General features: G+C 40.1%; 1 pseudogene; it reads left to right on the top strand.

The window, feature by feature from the left end:
* Positions 1-3625: 3625 nt before the first annotated feature.
* Positions 3626-4374, top strand: LOC100965148 (annotated as a pseudogene).
* Positions 4375-21534: the final 17160 nt, after the last annotated feature.

Raw genomic sequence — 21534 nt, 5'->3', positions numbered from 1 at the left:
GCCTGTGGTCCCAGCTACTTGAGAGGCTGAGACAGGAGACTCGCTTGAGCCCAGGAGTTGGAAGTTGCTGTGAGCTGTGATGCCACAACACTCTACCGAGGGGGATAGCTTAAGGCTCTGTCTCAAAAAAAAAAACAAAAAAAACTTCCTACCCTAAATTCCACAGAGACTTGTAGACACTCACCGAAAGACAAAAGTGTACCATTTCCCTGTGTCTGTTGAACATCCCTATGTCCTGACTCACCTACCTCAGAACCTGATTTTTCTCATCCCTCCAAGCTGTGGGGACCCCCACCTGCCGACACTTCCTCTGCAGTATAGTCTCCACATGCTCAGCTCAACCCCATAATCTCACCCTCCTAAGTCTCTGACCTTCTCGCTGCTCAAGGTCACAAAGTGTGTGTCACATCCACTTCTAAAGTGTGGTATCTTTATCAGGACATTTACTTGCCATAAGGCTTAAATGAGATCATGAAATTTTGAAGAGTCTTAGCACAGTGTTTGGAACAGAAAATTCAGTCAGTAATTAGTTCAATGGATACTTATTAAGTACCTTTTGTGAGGCTGGGCATGGGTCTCGTGTCTGTAATCCCAACACTCTGGGAAGCTGAGATGGGAGGATCCCCTGAGCTCAGGAGTTGAGACTAGCCTGAGCAAGAGTGAGTCCTCATATCTACTAAAAATAGAAAAATTAGCTGAGTATTGTGGTGGGCACTGTAGTTCCAGCTACTTGGGAGGCCAAGGCAGGAGAATAGCTTGAGCCCAGGAGTTTGAGGTTACTTTGAGCTACGACACCACAGCACTCTACCCAGGGCACAGAGTGAGACTTTGTCTCAAAAAGAAAAAATGTACATTTCGTGGGCCAGGCACTGTTCTAGGCCCCTGGGGCACATCTATAAATGGTGGAGATCCCTGCCCTCTTGCAGCTGCTGTGGGAGCCAGACACAATAAATAAGTAGAGATAAGTAGGATGGAGAACAGAAAATGGAAAAGAAGGATACAGAGATTGGGAGTGCCAGAGTGGAAAGAAGATAGATGCCCATTTCCTTTTAGAGTATCAGATTAAGCCTTCCTAAGAAATGGCCATGTAAGCAAAGACTCCAGGGAAAGTGGGAGGATAAGAGGAAGGAGACCATGTAGAGATTAAGGAAGGTATCTCAGGAGAGGGACTAGCAAGTGCAAAGGCTCTGGGGCAGGAGTGTGTCTGGCCTATTAAGGAGACCAGGGTGGCTGGAGCAGAGTGAGTGAGTGGTGAAGAGGAGGAAAAGTTGGAGGAGATGAGAGCCAGATCATGTGTGACCTGGAGGCCGTTTTCAGCATGTAAGCTTTTACTCTGAATGAGATGGGAGCACTGTATGATTTTGAAGAAAAAGTGACAGGATCTGACTTAGATCTAACAAACTCACTCTTGTTGCTGTCTGGAAGCTGTAGGGGCCATGGCAGAAAAAGGGAGACCAGGTGGGGAATACTGCAGTGACCCAGGTGAGAGATGATAGCTCCTGTGAGAGAAGAGGCCAATAGGGTCATGATAGGTGCCAGATTCAGGGGAGCTTTTGTAGGTAGAGCCAACAGGAGTTCCTGGTACTTTAGGTGGAAGCAGTTAGAGCAGTAGTTCTCAACCTTCCTAATGCCGCAATGTATTTTCTTTGTTACAAAGGGGTTGAGACCCACAGGTTGAGAACCGCTGAGTTAGAGGAAAAGAAGAATCAAGGCCAACTCCAAGGATGGAGTTGTCCTCAGCTAAAAAAACAAGACTGTAGGCTGTGTGTACTTGTCTCATGGAAGGAGGGTGTGAACATTAGGAATCCAGGTGTAAATAACCAATATGGGGAATGGCAAGGGGCCCTCACCTCAGGTCCATGACATTATTCAGAGAGAAAATTATGTACAACTTTATCCCAATCAATGTGAAAATTTGGATGAAACGGACAAACTCTTAGAAAAATACAATTTAGGCCAGACATGGTAGCTCACTATAATCCTAGCACTTTGGAAGGCTGAAACAAGAGGATCACTTGAAGCCAAGAGCTTGAGACCAGCCTGGGCAACACGGCAAGGCCCTGTCTCTAGAGAAAATAGAAAAACTACTCAGGCATGGTGGCAGGCACCTGTAGTCCCAGCTACTACGGTGGCTGAGGCAAGAAGATGGCTTGAACCCAGAAGTTTGAGGCTATGGGGAGCTATGATGATGCTATTGTACTCCAGTCCTGGGTGTCAGAGCAAGGTCCTCTTTTAAAAAAAGAAAGAGCGAAAATTTACCAAAATGGCCTCAGGAAGAAAGAGAAGATGAGAAGAGTTCTATATCTATAATATTAGAGTCATTGAACTTGACAGATAATGTCTCTGTTCTATTTTCTGACCAAGGTTTAAATTGATTTTGAGTCTAGATGTATCTTTTTTGGACCATGTTTACCAGTAATTCTCAGAAGTCTTGATTCCCACACAAACAGAAAAACAAGTGATAGCTGGAAAGTTTTGTTGCAAATAGCTGAAATTTGAATGGGTTAAAATTTGTCACACCTCCACTCCCCCAAATCACCTTGCTGTTGTAGCCACCTGATCACCACAGAGAAGAAACACAAAGTTTTGTTAGTTTACAATATTACAAAATTTTACTCCATAAAGACCTGTTGGACTTTTGTTGCTTTGTTTTTATTTCTTAATTTCTTCTTCCTTTTTTTTTCTTCTTTTTTTTGAGACAGAGTCTTACTATGTCACCCTTGGTACAGTGCCATGGCGTCACAGCTCACAACAACCTCAAACTCTTGGGCTTAAGCAATTCTCTTGCCTCAGCCTCTCAAGTAGCTGGGACTACAGGCTACCACACAACGCCCAGCTATTTTTTGGTTGCAGCCGTCATTGTTGTTTGGCGGGCCTGGCCTGGATTTGAACCCGCCACCTTAGGTGTGTGTGGCTGGCGCCTTAGCCACTTGAGCCACAGGCACCGAGCCAGTTTGGGAGATCTTAAGAGGAAAATGGGCAATTTTCCTGATGGGATAATTTCAATTTATAAAGTTGAAGAGAAGCATGATGATGAGATCTTGGGTATCTAGGATGTATCTATAGCTTCACAAAGTAGGTGGTACTAGTCAAAAGTTTCTGATTGAATGAATGAGCTCGTGACCTTTTGTTCAACTTCATACCGACATCAACAGTATTGTGGCACTTTTGGATATACTATAATCACATGGACAGAAATTCTTCTCAACTGTGCATATAGTGCACTGGCATGGTACACTAGCATCGCACACACAACTCTCTTATTGTGTCCTAATTGATGGAGGAACTTATAGAACCCTTTGGGGAGACTAAAAAAGATATTCTACCTCCAGCAGATATTACATTTGCCCTATTGACCACATAGTTGGGAAGTCTGTACAGTGAACCATTTGCCCAGCCTTTCCCAGAAGCCCTGATAAAGCATATCAGAGGAGTTAACTGCTAAACCTGAACTGTAGCAGGCCTCCACAGGACATCACCAATCCAGAGAGCCACTCACAGTATTTTTTTCTTCATCTTCCTGCCTCCCCCCAGAAACTCTTATAACTGACCCAGTATCATTAGAAGCTGTCCACTTTCAATCTTGGTTCCACTTTCAATCTTAGTTGTGCATTGCCTGCACAACATGCCTGGTGAAGCTGCAGAAACCGCCCCTGCTATAGAGCAGGAGTTGCCACAGCCTCAGGCTGAGATAGGGTCTGGAACAGTCAGAATCTGACTGCAATGAATTAGTACCAGGGCTAGAGAAAGAAGATTCCACACAGGCAACCACACAGCAAATGCAGCTGGCAGCAGCCACTGAACTCGATGAAGAACCAGTCAGCAAAGCAAAACAGAGTGAAGAGGGTGGCACCTGTGGCTCAAAGGAGTAGAGCACCGGAGGTGGCAGGTTCAAACCCAGCCCTGGCCAAAAACCGCAAAAAAAAAAAAAAAAAAAAAAAAAAAAGAAGAAGGCACAGAAGGCTATGTTCAAACTGAGTCTTCAACAAGTTACAGGTGTTACAAGAGTCACTATCCAGAAATCTAAGAATATCCTCTTTCACAAAACCAGATATTTTTACAAGAGCCCAGCTTCAGATGCCTACATAGTTTTTGGTGAAGCCAAGATTGAGGATATTTCTCAGCAGCCACAGCTAGCAGCTGCTGAGAAATTCAAAGTTCAAGGTGAAGCTGTTTCAAATATTCAAGAAAACACTCAGACTCCCAACTGTACAAGAGGAGAGTGAGGAAGAAGTGGCTGATGAAACAGGTGTGGAAGTTAAGGACATAGAATTGGTCATGTCACAGGCAAATGTGTTGAGAGCAATGGCAGTCAGAGCTCTGAAGAAAAGTAGTAATGATATTATAAATACTTTTATGGAACTAACAATGTAATCATCAAAAAAACAGGACTTCTCTGGTGTTTCAAAAGAATAACTATATGGCGGTGCCTGTGGCTCAAAGGAGTAGGGCACCAGCCCCATATGCCACAGGTGGCTGGTTTAAACCCAGCCCTGGCCAAAAACTGCAAAAAAAAAAAAAAAAAAAGAGTAACTACAGCTTGATTTGAAATTTGTACTATTTCTATCATTAATAAAGTCATGGCTTCTTGCTGGACGAAAAAAGAATAATCTGTCCACTTGCTGGTATTATCTATACCTGCTGGCGATATTAGGGCTTTTTTTTTTTAGTAAGTGCAGTTTCTTTAAAAATCAGAAAATGAAAGACAGATGTAGGTTTGTATGCTACAAAAAAAAAATTAACAGGAGAGCATGCTTGATTGTGAAAATACAAAGTATTCCTGCCTTTTTTTTTTTTTTTTTGAGACAGAGCCTCAAGCTATCCCCCTGGGTAGAGTGCTCTGGCATCACAGCTCACAGCAACCTCCAACTCCTGGGCTCAAGCGAGTCTCTTGCCTTAGCCTCGGGACCACAGGCACCTGCCACAATGCCCGGCTACTTTTTGTTTGCAGCTGTCATTGTTGTTTGGTGGGTGCCGGCTGGATTCAAACCCACCACCTTAGGTGCATGTGGCTGGCACCTCAGCCACTTGAGCCACAGGTGCCAAGCCCCTGCCTTTTTAAGATGCAAAGTATGCCAGTTTTTTAAAAAATACAATGTAAGAGTCACCATGAAAGAAATCAAAGGAAGAACTATATCTGGTCTATGGAAAAATGCATAAAGAGAAATTTAATGAATGTAAGGAAGAGGATGGAAATTGTTACCTGAATTTTCGTACATGTTCTCAAGGCTGAATCAGTAAGAAATGAAGAATGAGTACAAGTAGTTTGAGGTAAAGGAAAGAGAAGTGCATTAATTTTCTGGCAAATGAGGAGGGCAGTATACTAGTGTCTCAAAGACTGCCATCCTGACTTTAAGTAGAAAAACAGGGATTTTTTTAATTGAAAGAAGGATTCTTTAAGATGGATAGAGTGTGCTACAAAGAAAATTAAAAGAGGGTTTTCAGTAGTTGAGCTCGGGTCTATGTGACCAGCATCACATGTGGATTTGGGCTTTTGTTGTTTCACTATCATTGGTGGTTTTGGTCAACGGTATGATCTTGTGACCCTTGTGTGGGCAATTCTATTGATCCATCTCCTGTGATTTAATATACTAGAAAACAAACAGCAGAACATTTTTCTGCCTCTTTGATTATTGGCCTCAGGCAGGAATGCTGGTTTTAATTCCTCAAAAGGGTGGGAGATAATTAGACAATTCATAAAACATTCTGTTGTCCTTTTTCAGACCTTTACCTCTATCACAAAATTTCAGCAGGATTTGTTTTTTTAATATAAGTAAAATAAATGATTATATTAAGGTTCTCCAGAGAAAAAGAATCCATAAGATGTTGGTTCACACATGCATGCATGCACACACACACACACACACACACACACACACAAACACACACACAGAGATAATGGTTTATTTAAGAAGTAGCTCAAGTAATTATGGAAGTTGATGAGCCCTATGATGTGCAGTCAGCAAGCAGGAGACCCAAGATAGCTGAAATTCAAATCTGAGTCCAAAGGCTTGATAAGCAGGATTACTGATGGTTTTGACTGAACTATATAATTCCAATCCAAAAGCAGGCTGGCTCAAGACTGAGGAAGAGGCAATATTTCAGTTTGAGTCCAAAGGCAGGGAAAAGTTGATGTTCCAGCTTGAAGGCAGTCAGGCTATAGGAATCTTCCCTTACTCAAGGGGAGGTCAGCCTTTTCCTCTATACAGGTCTTCGGGTGATTGGATAAAGGCAACCCACATTAGGAAAGGCAATTGGCTTTTCTCAGTCTACTTATTCAGATGTTAATCTCCAAAAACATGCTTACAAGACATACTCTCAATAAGGTTTGACCAAATACCTGACATCCCGTGGCCCAGTTAAGTTGTTACATACAATTAACCATCTCAATGAAGCTCTCTTGAAATTGTAAAAAAGTAAAAAAACAAAAACACAGTAACTAAAAGCTTGTACTAAAGGCAAACTAATAAAGAAAGTTCAATGAAGACCAAAAGAAAGAACAGGTCCTAAACAGAAACTAGCGTTTACAAATGTAATACCTATACATTTTATTGCTCAACTTGTTGTAAATATGGTCTAGACCTTGTAGAACAAGTTAATGAAAAAGGTAAGTTATTTCTGGCATTTTTCATTCCAGCTAATGGAAACCTAAATGCTATTAGTGTTGCTGAGAATTTTGACATAACTAAAAAATTTTTCTGGAAGCAGTGTTCCAAAAAGACACATGAGGAAATGGCTTATTTTTGTGGATTGAAAGAGTTCTAGAATTTTAAAGTCAGCTTCTCAGAATTGGTATCCATGGTTGAGGATGGGACCTCTCAGGGGTCCTTATTAACATCAGACTTAGAAAACATAAGTACAATGTGACAAGATTTTGTCAAGACACAGAATTAAAGCCAATTTACTTTGCCATTAAGCAGAAACTACTTTGAGCTCTAAATTGAAAAACCATACAAATAATAGCCAAGGCATTAACAAACCGTGGCCCATACACAGTGCATACTACAGATATCTGTAGGGGATGAACTTTGTTTCTTATAGTTTCCTCTCTTTTAAAAAAAAACTTATCAACAGATTTATTAATATATACCAAAATTGGATCTTTGGGAAACTCATCTTGCCCATTTTTTGCGCTGAAACTGGCTTACAGGTATGACAATTATGCCGTAACCTTGTAACACCTAATTGTGGAGTTGTGACTATAGTTTGAAAAATGTACTCTGATTTAAATCCTTAAACTTTATGATAAATTAATTAATTTGTGTTTTTCAATTATTACTGTTAGTATGAATAGAAATTACAAAAGGAAGTTTTTGAATTGTAGTACATTGTATTAAGAATTAGAATTATACAAATATCTTGCATGTAATCAGTCTAAATTGGGGATTAGCAAACTATAGCCTATGGGCAAAATTGAATCTGCCACCTGTTTTTGTACGGCCTGTAAACTAAGAATCATTCTCAGGGGGTGCCTATAGCTCAGTGGGTAGGGCACTGGCCACATACACGGAGGCTGGCAGGTTCAAACCCTGCCCCAGCCTGCTGGACAACAATAACAACAACAACAACAATCACGGGGTATTGTGGTGGGCGCCTGTGGTCCCAGCTACTTGGGAGGCTGAGGCAGGAGAATCGCTTGAGCCCAAGAGTTGGAGGTTGCTGTGAGTTATGACACCATGGTACTCTCCCCAGGGTGACAGCTTGAGACTCTGTCCCCCACCCCCCACAAAAAAAGAATCATTCTCATATTTTTAAATGTTTGAAAAAAAAGTATAAATGTGCCCTTAAATTAGTGTCACTCACGAACTTATTTGTTCTTGCTTATTTGTTCATTACTTCCATGAATTTTTGTCAGAAATAGAAACTGAGTATCCTGATTTGTCCTACCATCCAGCAATTCATTGGCTTTGGGAAAGTAAAGTTTTACTGTGACATTTTGAGCCCAGGGCAAAGACTGAAATTCTTTTTAGAATGAGAAGAACCACCTTTAACCATTACCCAAAGGAAAAAAAGACATTTTTTATTTTTTTGAGACTGAGTCTTACTTTGTCACCTTCAGTTGAGTGCCATAGCATCATAGCTCACAGCAACCTCCAACTCTTGGGCTCAAGTGATTCTCTTGCTTTACCCTCCTAAGTAGCTGGGACTAGAGCACCTGCCACAGTGCCGCTATTTTTAGAGACAGAGTCTTGCTCTTGCTCAGGCTGGTCTTGAACCTGTGAGCTCAGAAAATTCCAGCCACCTCGGCCTCCCAGAGTGCTAGGATTTCAGGCGTGAGCCACCACACCCTGCCTGAAAAAAAGACATTTTACAAAAAAGAGAACTTCTCTTCTCTTCTTCTGTTTATAGTAGCAAAATTCACAATTGTAAAGATGTGGAAACAACCCAAGGGCCTATCAATACATGAGTGGATTAATTAAAAAAATTTGGTGAAGGGCAGCACCTGTGGCTCAAAGGAGTAGGGCACCAGCCACATATGCCAGAGGTGGTGGGTTCAAACCCAGCCCTGGCCAAAAACTTGAAAAAACATTTTTTTTGTGAACTAATACCTCTTGTATTAACCTGGATAGAACTGGAGACCATACTTCTAAGTGAAGTATCAAAAGAATGGAAAATGAAAACCACATGTACTCCCTGTTAAATTGAACTAATATCAACATTTATGTGCACATATGGAAATAACACTCATCAAAAATCAAGTAGGGGGGGACGGGATGGGCAATTTCATGCCTAATGGGTACAGTGCATACTATCTGGCTGATAGGCACACTTATAACTTTGCTCAGATGGTACAAATACAATTTATATAACCAAAATGTTTGTACCCCATAATGTTCTGAAATAAAACTTAAAAAATAAAATACTTAGCATGTTAAAAAATGTTAAATAGAAATAAATTATAGAAAATATGAAAAAGAAATGTTTTGTTGCAAACTTAGTAACGTTGCTTAATGTTTAAATTACAAGGCAGAGCAATGCATACTTGTTAAACTTTACTGTAGTAAAGTCATTTCATGCCAAATAAGTTGTCTGAATCACTAGTAATATCTATATACACTTCTGTGCTATTAAAGTTAGAACAAGTGAGATATCCATTCCTACACAAATCACAAAGAATATCTTTTTTGAGCTCAAACAAAAGGTGCAGTAATGTTTTTTGAACCCTCACATAAGTGCAAAGAAAATTTCCTTAGTTCAAAATCCATTTAACTCTGCAATTAAAGAGTTTCCACCTAACCTTCCAGTGGAAGTGATTAGTTAGCAATGTAATGGCATGCTAAATTGCAATTATCAGAAAATAATCTAATAGGATTCTAATGCCTTCAAGTTGTGAATAGTCTCAATTAAAGTCACATGCTTGCTATTAGTGAAAATGGTAAGAAACTAAAAAATTTTGTTCCTCCTCACAAAAACAAACTGTCAGAATCAATGTTTCTGAACTCTGAAAACTAATTTAAAAGCCTATAGAAACCTGGAGAATGTTTAATTGAGAAAAATCATTGACTCTTGGTAAAAACAGAAAGCTTTTTCGCACTTCAACTGACTGGTGCCATAGGCTGTTCCCAGCCGGGGTTAGTGGTGGCACTAAGAGAAACAGGCTGCATTCCCAGTTGAGGTACTGGTACAGAGGGTGCAGAGTGAATCTCATTCACAAAAAATTGTGGTCCGACCTTTCTCAGAGGGCTTGCCCTTATTTTACCTATGTCATAACTCTCCCAGTGCTGAGGTGGTTACCCAGAGAGTCTTTTTGGAAAATAGTTATAAGCAAATTAATCAGTCCCTGCTTCCTGGAGCAATGGAGAACAGTTAGAGCAAATAATAGACAACAAAAACCTTCGGGTTTTGGTTCTAGATGCTTAAAAAAAAAATCTCTGTAAGCCAGGTATACAGAGCTAGGGCTGCCTAGCAGTCTGGAAGGTTGAGGCAGGAAGATCCCTTGAGCTCAGGAGTTTGAAACCAGCTGAACAAGAGTGAGTTAAAAGTTAGGTGGGTGTGGTGGTGGGCACCTGTAGTCCCAGCTATTCAGGAGGCTGAGGAAGGATGATGGCTTAAGTCCAGAAGTTTAAGGTTACTGGGAGCTAGGCTGACACCATGGTACCCTACCCTGGGCAACAGAGTGAGACTCTGTCTAAAAATGAAAATAAAAGGATTAACAAAACTCTGTCAAAGGTGGCGCCTATAGCTCAGTGGGTAGGGTGCCACATATACCAATGCTGGCAGGTTCGAATCTGGCCCAGGCCAGCTAAAGCAACAATGACAACTGCAACAGAAAAATAGCCAGGCGTTGTGGCAGGTGCCTGTAGTCCCAGCTACTTGGGAGGCTGAGGCAAGAGAATCATTTAAGCCCAAGAGTTTGAGGTTGCTGTGAGCTGTGACACCATGGCACTCTCTACCCAGGGCGACAGCTTGAGACTCTTGTCTCAAAAAAATAAAAAAATAAAAAGAATTCTGTGAAATCATTAGCTGACCACTAAACTAATGGAACAGACATTCCAGGGGCCACACATGACAAAGAATATTGTCTTTGTAAAGTTAGTTCAAAGAGCTAAGCCAACAGTAGCAACTACAAGCAGTGACAACAAACCCACAAAAAGGGGAGAGAATCTAATTTCAGAGTTGCAAAATTATTATGTTCAGTTTTAAAATGTTTGATTTTCAACAGAAAATTATGAAGTGGGCAAAGAAAGAAGAAAATATGGCCAACACACAGGGGGAGAAAAGCAATTAATGTAAATTATCCTTGAGAAGGCCCAGACACTGGATTTAATAGGCAAAGACTTTAAGCCAGCTTTAAAAAAATATATTGAAGGAGTTACAGAAAACAATTACCTAAGAAGTAAGGAAAACATAAGAACCCAAAGTGGAACAGTCCAGGAGGCTGCTCTGTTCTTAGTTGTTATCCAAGCCCATGTGGTCCCATAGGGCAGGATGTATGGCCCAGATTGCCTACATACATGAGGCATTCATTCCCTGATAGGTTTACCCACTTCCCTGAAGGTCCTACTGCTGTACCTGAGGAAAGAGAAAGTGCATCTTCTCCATAATGAAGAAATTACTTATTTCCTTTTCACTCTAGCTTCCAGAAACATCTCTCAAAAAAAAAAAAAAAAATCAATATACTGCCCCTAAAATTACCTGACTTAAACACCTCAGTGTTACTGACATGGAATCTTGCCTTCTAGGGGATGATTGTTAATGAACGTCCAAAACATCTTCAGTTGTCACAACTTGGGTTATACTTCTGGTAGAAGGTAAGGGATACTGCAAAATCTCCTACATGCACAAGACAATTCCACACAACAAAGGATTATCTGGCCCATAACGTCAATAGTGCTAAGGTTAAGAAACGATGTTATGGGCTACATTTTAAATAGAAAATACACAATTTGAGATATAAAAATAGTTAGCCAATTTTTAAAAAAATAGCATTTATTGGATTTAGATTGGAGATGTAACCCTTTTTTTTGAACCAAAATGAAATGTGGATTTTTTTTTGTTATTATTATTATGGGTTTTGGGGTGGTGGTTTTTTGTTTTTTGTTTTTTTCGACAGGGTCTCACTCTACTCAACCTGGTAGAGTGCTATGGTGTCATAGCTCACAGCAACCTCAAACTCCTGGGCTCAAGTGATCCTCTTGTCTCAGTCTCCCGAGCAGCTAGGATTATAGGCTCCCGCCACAATGCCTGGCTACTTTTAGAGATGGAGTCTTGCTGCTCAGGCTGGTCTTGAATTCTTGAGCTCAAGGAATCCACCTGTCTTGGCCTCCCAGAGTGCCAGGATTACAGGCATGAGCCACCACACCTGGCCCTGTTATTATTATTTTGTATTGCTGTATTTCATACAGAATCCAGCCTTGACTCCTCCAATTGGAAGCAATATTTAGTTTTATTCATTTTCGTAATCAAAGATCATTGTGCAGAAATATAAATACTTCTGAACATGGAGAGATTCTTTGCACAATGGATTTTATATTACAGACCATATTTCTCAACATATAAGATCACAGATACCTTTTCTAAATAAAATATTTTTAATGCTCCCTTTACTATTCTGACTTGAAATTCAGAGTTAATACAACTTGTAGACATAATTTAGAGTGTATGCAATTCACTAACTATAATATAAAGCAGAAGTAAGAGGAAAGATGAGTTTAAGTATGTGAAGGCCTGGCAATCATTATATCAGAAATATAATAGTTAGATGCCTGTACACAAATCTAATGTTCACACTTAAGGCAAGATAACTGAATATTATCAATACTTGTATGTAATTTTTTTTTCTTTTCTTGGACAGAGTCTCATTTTGTCGCCCTTGGTAGAGTGTTGTGGTGTCATAGCTCATAGCACCTCAAATTCTTGGGCTCAGGTGATCTTCTTGCCTCAGTTTTTCATTTTTTTTAGTAGAGATCGGATGTCACTCTTGCTCAGGCTGGTCTCAAACTCAAGTGATCCACCTGCTTTGGCCTTCCAGAGTGCTAGGATTACAGGAGTGAGCCACCATAGCCCAGTGGCTAATTTTTTCTTTTCTGAAACAGGGTCTTACTCTGTCATCTGGGCTAGAATGCTGTGGCATCATCATAGCTCACTGCAACCTCAAATTCCTGGGCTTAAGCAATCCTCTTGTCTTAGCTCCTGAGTAGCTGGGACTACAGGTATGTAGCACCATACCCGGCTAATATTTCTACTTTTCATAAAGATAAGTTTCACTCTTGCTCATGTTGGTCTTGAACTCCTGGCCTTACACAGTTCCTTCTACCTTGATCTTCCAAAGTTCTGAGATTATAGGTGTGAGCCACTGGCCTATATGTAATGTTTTGAAGAAAGGGCAAAATAACTGTGTATACATATACATATATATTTAAAATATATCTATCTTTACAAATATATTTTAAATATATTTAAACTATATTGTATAATATGTATTAGATCAGTGGTTCTCTACCTTCCTAATGCCACAAACCTTTAATACAGTTGGTTTGAGAACCAATGCATTAGAGGAATATATACATGTATACAGGTAGAGGTTTTATGTGTGTGTGTGTGTGTGTACATTTACTATAAATGTAACTGTGGCTATGCAGAGTGACACAGTTGTTCTGTATTGTCAACTCAAAAAACATGAGTAGTATTGCCACAATGATGTAATTTCCTCAAATGGGCAATAATTCTTATAATTTTCTTATAATACCAACCAACTCTTAGAGTACCAAGTAAAGCAAAGCACTGTTTTCCCTCTATTATTTACTCAATGGTTACACCGGAAAATTCTGTACATATTACAATTGTGAAAGAAATTAATGTTCATTTGTATGTGAAATAAAGTCATATTCTGGCTCTGATAATGGTAAACAGAGTTTTCCCCCATGTGAATATCTAGTATTCATTTTGATAGAGCTTGTGTATAGGACTTGGCAAGAATGTGAAGAGAAATTTTAAATGCAGGAATTCAAATACGGAAGAGGTAGCAAGTGTTCATTGTATGATTTCTCTAATGATTAATGATGATGAACATCTTTTCTGGTGTTTTTTGCCTATTATCTGCTTTGAAGAAATGTCTAAATTCAAGTTTTGTTTTAAGACAGAGTCTCATTTTGTAGAGTGCTATGACGTCACAGCTCACAGCAACCTCCAACTCTTGGGCTCAAGCAATTCTCTTACCTCAGCCTCCCAAGTAGCTGAGACTACAGGTGCCTGGTACAATGCTCGGCTATTTTTAGGGACAAGGTCTTGCTGTGGCTAAGGCTGGTCTCCAATTTGTCAGCTCAGGCAATCCATCCACCTTGGCCTCCCAGAGTGCTAGGATTACGGGCATCGGCCACTGAACCTGGCCTTAAATTGAAGTACTTTATCCATTTTTAAATATTTATTCATGAGTTGTGAGAGTTCTTTACAAATTCTGGATACTAGATCCTTAATCAGATACATGATTTTCAAATATTTTCTCTAATTCTTTGTGTTGTCTTTTTACTTTCTTGATAGTGTCCTTTGATGTGCTAAGTTTTTACTTTTGATGAAGACCAATTTATCATTTTTTTTTTCTTTTGATTCTTTTGCTTTGGTGCCATATTTAAGAAACTACTACCTTGGCAGCACCTGTGGCTCAGTGGGTAGGGCACCAGCCACACACACAGAGGCCCCAGCCAGCTGAAATCAACAGTGACAATTGCAACAATAACAACAACAAAATAGCCAGGCTTTGTGGCAGGTGCCTGTGGTCCCAGCTACTTGGGAGGCTGAGGCAAGAGAATCGATTGAACCCAGGAATTTGAGGTTGCTGTGAGCTGTGATGCCATAACACTCTACCGAGGGTGACATTAGTGAGACTCTGCCTCAAAATAAATAAATAAATAAAAATAAATAAATAAAAATTTTACAACAGAAACTACTACCTAATCTAAGCTAATGAAGATTTATACTGTTTTCTTCTAAGAGTCTTATGTTTAGCTAATTGACCCATTCTGAGTGAATTTTTGTATATAGTATGAAATGGAAGCCCAAATTTATTCTTTAGCATGCAGGTATTCAGTTGTGCTGGCTTATTTGTTAAAAATACTATTCCCCCAACAACAGTCTTGGCACTCTTATTAAAGGTCAATTGATCATAGATATTTGGGTTTATTTCTGGACTCTCAATTCTATTTCATTGATCTAGGGGCACCACACTGCTTGATTACAGCAGCTTTGCAGTAAAGTTTCAAATTACTATGTGTGAGTTATCCGGCTCTGTCTTTCTTTATCAAGATTGTTCTAGCTATTCAGAGTTCCTTGTAATACTGTGTGGATTTTAGAATCAGCTCATCCATTTTTGGAAAAGAAGAACTTGGAGTTTGAATAGAGATTGTATTTAAAATGTAGATCAATATGTAGAGTACTGACTTCTTAACAATGTGAAGTCTTACAAACCATGAACATAGAATGTCTTTCCATTCATTTAAGTCTTATTTATAATAATATCTTTCAACACTATTTTATAATTTTCAGTGTACACCTCTTGTACTTCCTTGGTAAAACTTATTTCTAATTATATTATTTTAAAAATGGTATTGTAAATTGAACCCTTTCCCTTTCCTTCTTTTTTTCTTGAGACAGTCTCATTTTATCACCCTGGGTAGAGGGTGACATAACTCACAACAATCTTAAACTCTTGGGCTCAAGCAATCCTCTTGCCTTCACCTCCCAAGCAGCTGGGACTATAGGCACCCACCACAACACCCAGCTATTTTTTGTCTTTTTACTAGAGACGGGGTCTCATTCTTGCCCAGGCTGGTCTTAAATCCCTGAGCTCAAGCAATCCACCTGAATCAGCCTCCCAGAGTGTGAGGATTACAGCGGTGAGCCACCTCACCCCAGACTGAATTGTTTTCTTAATTTCATTTTTTGGATTATTTAGCTGGTACATGTTTACTGAATGACTAAAAGAATGGATCAGGTACAGTTTTGTCTGGAAATAGGGACATGAACATAATGATGATTTTCACTGCAAATATTATTTTAAAGAATATGGAAGGGTTCCTAAAATTCTAAATTCATTAGGAAATGTAGAGTAAGATACACCCTATCAAATCTGCAATGAAAACCTTCTATTTTGATTATCTTTAAATGCTACATATCCATCTAGCTTTTGTTCCATACTTGATACCTTTTTAAGTAAAACTACTCCAAAAATTGCCCTCTGATTTGCCGTGTTCTCTCTTCTTGTCTCTTGAATCATTCTAATTTGCTTTTATCCCTACAACTCCAGTGAAATAGTTCTTGCCTCACTTGACATTTGACTCAGTTGACCAATTTCTCTTCCTTGAAACATTTTCTTCTCTGGATTTTAAATATCCACTTTCTCCTTGTTCTCCTTCTGATTCGCTGGCCTTTCCTCTTCAGTTTTTGTGATTTCTCTTCACTGAAATGTCCAGTAGGATCTCAAATGTAACATATCCTTTTATAAAAGAACTCCTAAAACAATTCCTGGTATGCATTATACCGGCAGTTCCCAAGCTTTTTGACACCAGGGACCGGTTTTATGGAAGACAATTTTTCCATTGGTAGGGGGTGAGGGGGCTGGATGGGACAAAAAGTAGAGCCCACGTGGTGAGTTATGAGTACTCCTTCCTAACAGGCCAGAGACTTCAAGTGGCCTGAGGGTTAGGGACCCTCAGGGGGTATCATTAGCATTAGATGATAATTAATGCTGATTTAATTAACAAAATGTTGCTGCTTTTGTTTTTTAAATTAAGCAACTTAATTTTTCTTTTCATTAAAAGTTGTTCAGGTTCAGACTGTGAGAGCTGACAATGTCTAATTTGTTCCTTTAAGTTCTTTCTGTGGAATTTGCATTGCTGAATAGATTCTCCACTAGGGGGTATGTGTGTACCACTTATATTTCATAAACAGTCCAGGTTAAGAAAATATTGAAAATCAATAAAATAATTAAGTGCTCTTAGCGGTGTACCTGTTTTCTGATTTTATATTTATCTTGTTTGAAGGAAATTTCTTGAAAGGTTATACTGATTTCGTAAAAAGAATTTTTTTTTTTGGACACAGTGTCACTATGTCACCTTCTGTAGAGTGCTATGGCATCATAGCTCACAGCAACCTCAAACTCTTGGGCTTAAGTGATTCTCTTGCCTCAGCCTCCTAACCAGCTGGGACTACAGGCACCTGCCACAATGCCTGGCTATTTTTGGTTGTAGTTGTTATTGTTACTTAGCAGGTCCAGACCAGGCTTGAACCCACCAGCCTCAGTGCATGTGGCTGGTGCCCTACTTACTGAGCTATGGGCACTGAGCCAAGAATTAACATTTTCTAAGTTAGTTGTAAGAGATAACACAGGGCTGGGCATGGTGGCTCACGCCTATAATCCAGCATTTTGGGAGACCAAGGTGGAAGAGTTGCGTGAGGCCAGTAGTTCAAGACCAGCCTGATAACCTCATCTCTATAAAAAAATAGAAAAATTAGTTAGGCATGGTGTCACATGCCTGTAGTCTCAGCTACTCTGGAGACTGAAGCAGAAGGATTACTTTAGCCCAGGAATTTGAGCTTGCAGTGAACTATGATGATACCACTGCACTCTAGCTCAGCCTACCATAACTAGGCTAATAGGCGCGAGCCGCTGTGCCTGGCCTACTCGTGCTTCTTAAATGTAGATTGTCAGAGTATGTTGGTTTATGGTAAAATAAAGTATCCTAAATTTATGTCCTATGGATGGGTGTGTGTGGGTCTGTGTAGATGAGATTAAGCATATGCATATAGATAAGCTAGATGAGTACCTAGAGGGAAGAAGGGCTTATAAAAAGGCAATAATTCATGCTAGAGAACTCTGCAGCTTTTCTGTACTCCCCCAGAGCAGTTTTGGGAGTAGGAGATTGCCAGTTGGAAACATCAGAAAGCTGTATTCTTGGGTGCCCTCACTGACAATTTTATGAGAATGCTGCTATAGGCAACGAGAGTCTAGACAAGAATTGGTACTTTTTAAAGCAGAAGGGTGGTTTTTTTTAATGAAAGAGAGAAGAGGGATAAAAACTGTAGACAGGATTTGATTTAGATGCCAACACTTCACCTATCTGCAGGATAACTGCCAAAGAGTGGGTGGGCAGGGGGAGGCGTGAGGGAAGCAATACCTTGATACGGCTTTTAAAACACCAGGAAAGCAAGGGCAAGACAAACATTCATTTGCATGAATGTTTAGGTGATATATGAATATTACATGAAGCTGTATCTTTAGCTTTTCTTTGTGAGAAAATTACAGAAAAGTATACACAAGATTTTAGCATTTTTATGAAGAAACAACTATTTGTTAGTGAAGGATAGAGGGAAACTGAAAGAATTCCAGATTGTTCTGTCAGGATTTTGGAATCATACAATGATAGATGAAATTTAAACTCAACATAAGCAAGGTGATGCTGCAGAAGCCGAGATTTCCAATAAGTATGTTTATGCATTGTGACAGCTTATAAATTAAAAACCTAGCAGCTCTGAGGAAATACACTCAGCCATCACTACGGGTAATAAAATGAAGGTGACTGCTCTGTATAAAGGGGAGTTTGGGCCCAATGCTATATTGACAATGGAAGAGGAAGTAATTTTAAGCATAGCTTTTTTTTTTTTTTTTTTTTTTTAAGAGACAGAGTCTTAGTCTGTAGCCCTTGGTAGGGTGCTGCAGCGTCACAGCTCACAGCAACCTCCAGCTCTTGGGCTCAAGGGATTCTCCTGCCTCAGCGTCCTGAGTAGCTGGGACTATAGGTGCCCGCCACTACGCCCAGCTATTTTTTTGTTGCAGTTGGGCCGGGGCTGGGTTTGAACCCTCCACCCTTGGTATATGGGGCCGGTGCCCTACTCACAGAGCCAGAGGCACCACCCTTAAGCATAGCATTTTGATGACTATTTAGTGTGTTTGTATGTCACACATTTAAAAGTTGCTACGGACCGAACATTGTTTCCTTCCAAAATTCATATGTTGAAATCCTACTGCCCAATGTGATCTTATCAGGTGGGGCCTTTGGGAGGTAGTTAGGTAATACAGGCAAGCCTTCATGAATGGGAGTTAATGGTCTCCCTACAAAGGACCCTCATAGAGCTCACTCACCCCTATTGGCCAAGTGAGGACCCAGAGGGATGGCTATCTATAAACCAAGAAGTGGCCCTTAATAGATACTGAATCTTCTGGTATCTTAATCTTGGTCTGGTCAGCCTTCAGAATTGTGAGAAATTAATGTTTGTGGTTAAACCATTGTCTGTGGTATTTTTATTATAAGTGTCCTGAAGGGACTAAAACAAAAGAAAAGCAAAAAGCAGAAGCTTCAGTGAAATATAAGTGGGCTCGGTAAGGGCTAGTAGTAAACTATATTGACTGGCAATTCAAATTAAAAAAAACAATTATTTTTCTTCAAAATCTCTGTGTAATTAATTAATGTGGAATATTATTTAAAAAAGCCAAGACAGAATATGTAAGCTGAACTGATTAGGGTATTCAAGGGAAAATAATGAGAAAAGTCAAGGTGAGTTAAAATGAGAAAAGTCAAAATATCTTGGAGAATTTATAGAGACCTTAAGATAATTCTAAACCTTAAAGCCAAAGATGGAGACATTTTAATGTATTCATGTATGATCTTGGACAAGTTATTAAACTTTTCCCAGCCTCTATTTCCTCCTTTGCATTGAAGGGTGGAAAAATGGTTTCTTAGACGCCTTCTAGCTACAAACTATTTTTCTTTTATCTGAGATTATGTCTAATACAGTACTCCCTTATCCTAGGGAGAAATGTTCTAAGCCCCCCAGTGGATGTCTGAAACTTGGGAAAGCGCGGAGGGTAGCATATATAGTGCTGGATAAAGGGATGATTCAAGTGCTGAGTAGGGCAGAGAGAGATTTCATCATGCTACTCAAAATGGTGTGCAATTTAAAACTTAGGAATGTTTATTTCTGGAATTTTCTATTTAATATTTTCAGATTTCCACTAACTACAGCTAACAGAAACCAAGGGAAGTGAAAGTGAGGATAAGGGGGAACTATAATGCTAATATAAATAATGATACCAAAAGTTCAGCATTTGTCTCCTAGGCCTTAATGAGGACAAGGGGTTAGAGAGGAACTGGAAGTTTGTTAATTTGCCAGCAAATGAGGGACTCCCACCTTAAAGTACCTATATCCGGCTTTTAAAGGGGAATGATTCTGATAATCCCATCTTTGGCTATAATAATCTCATGACTGCTAGTACCTGGAATCATCCCATCTCTTGTGACACAAAGAACAAAGGCTACTCCACTGTCCCTTCTGACCCTTCCTGGCCTGAGGCAGGGATGTAGGTTTTGGTTCTGAAAAAGGGTAAGGGGTTTTGAAAAGACAGAAAACATTTTTAACATTTTCTTCCAGGCCATTTTCTCTGTTACAGTATGGCTAAAGAAATTTTCTCACATATCTTTTTTTTTTTTTTTTTGAGACAGAGCCTCAAGCTGTCCCCCTGGGTAGAGTGCCGTGGCATTACAGCTCACAGCAACCTCCAACTCCTGGGCTCAAGCGAGTCTCCTGCCTCCGCCTCACAAGTAGCTGGGACCACAGGCGCCGGCCACAACGCCTGGTTATTTTTTGGTTGCAGCCATCATTGTTGTTTGGCGTCCGGGCTGGGGATTCGAACCTGCCACCTTAGGTGTACGTGGCTGGTGCCTTAGCTGGTTGAGCTATAGGTACCGAGCCCTCACATATCTTTTTAACTATTAAATACTTACATTTAATACTATTAAATAATATTGCTTTGTGGCCAAGATAATCATCTTCCACTTTTCTTGAGTCAATGGATTATTTTGCTTATCCCAGGCAGAGAAGAGCCTCCAAAATGGTGATCACAGTGAAAGAAAGGCAAACATAGGCCAATCCTAAACATTTTTTCCCCCCATTTAACTTTTTGTTGTTGCTGCTGTTGTTGAATGTGTAGGGGGAAGAATGGGTAGAGTAACTGGATAAACCGAGGTTTGGAAACATAACTATTACTGACCAGCTGATTGTAATAACAACTGTTATTTTTTCCTCATCGGGAAAAAACGGGCTAACACCCACCTGGAAAAATCAAAGTATTATTCAACACTCAGATCAATATATTTTGAGATTTTTGTTCCTTTTCCTCTTATTTATAATCTGCGAGAGCCTAACTAAAGAAAACAGATTTGATTATTTTTAGAGTCTTAAACTAAAGAAGTCACTACTGGCTTCCAGTAAAACCTTTAAACGAAATGAAATTGAAGCAAGTCTTACAAATAATAAAAATCAGCCACTCTGACCAGGGGTTTGACTACCAAGGGGAATTTTAGGTCATAAGTATTAAATCAACATACACCCCTAGGATTCTTCTGCAGAATATTATAATTGGCCATTTCTTATGTCTAAGAGTCCGAATGCCATGGGAAAATTAACCTTCATTTCGATATACCGTATTAGGCTTTGAAGTCTAAATATACAGGCAGACAGGATCTATTTTCAGAGCTGAGAGGCCTGTTTCCAGATGATTGGAGGGTGAGGTGGGTTAGTCGGAATGGGTTTAACTCCCCCCTCGCCCCCCAAGCCTCATAGAGCCCCTTGCTCCTGCTGGGGACCAAGGTCTTACGGCAGCTTTTCCTCTCCTCTGAGCGCCCACCCCCATCCCATACGGCTGTTTCTCCTTTACCATTTTCTCTTTCTCCCATAAGTGGTCAAAATAGGAAACGGAAGTATCTATTTGTTGCTTAGTGTAGTATCCGAACAGGCTTTTTCTAATTAAGAAAAAATATTCCCCTTCAAGGTTCTTCATTTAGCTCGGAGTCCTAACATCCCCTGGCTCGCTAGTCTTCTTAACAAAAGAAAAAAGCCCCGACCAAATTGTCGTTTACTACTGTGAGGCTGTTGGGGTCTGCTGGAGGGGGTCTGAGTCTCCTGCGGCAAGGAAAGAACCGACTCGGGATCCCGGGAGGCGCGTGCAGCGCCGCCCCCCGCAGAGTGGGGAGGAGCGGGAGAGGCGGCGGTCCCTGCCCAGCTCCAAGAGCCCGTCCCGGGAGCGCGAGGGCGCGGGAAGCA

The sequence above is a fragment of the Otolemur garnettii genome, unplaced genomic scaffold, assembly GCF_000181295.1.
Source record: "Otolemur garnettii isolate 467f Iridium unplaced genomic scaffold, OtoGar3 scaffold00008, whole genome shotgun sequence".
Lineage (NCBI taxonomy): Eukaryota > Metazoa > Chordata > Mammalia > Primates > Galagidae > Otolemur > Otolemur garnettii.
Note: the sequence above shows the minus strand (reverse complement) of the source record. Positions and strands in the feature narration are given on the sequence as shown.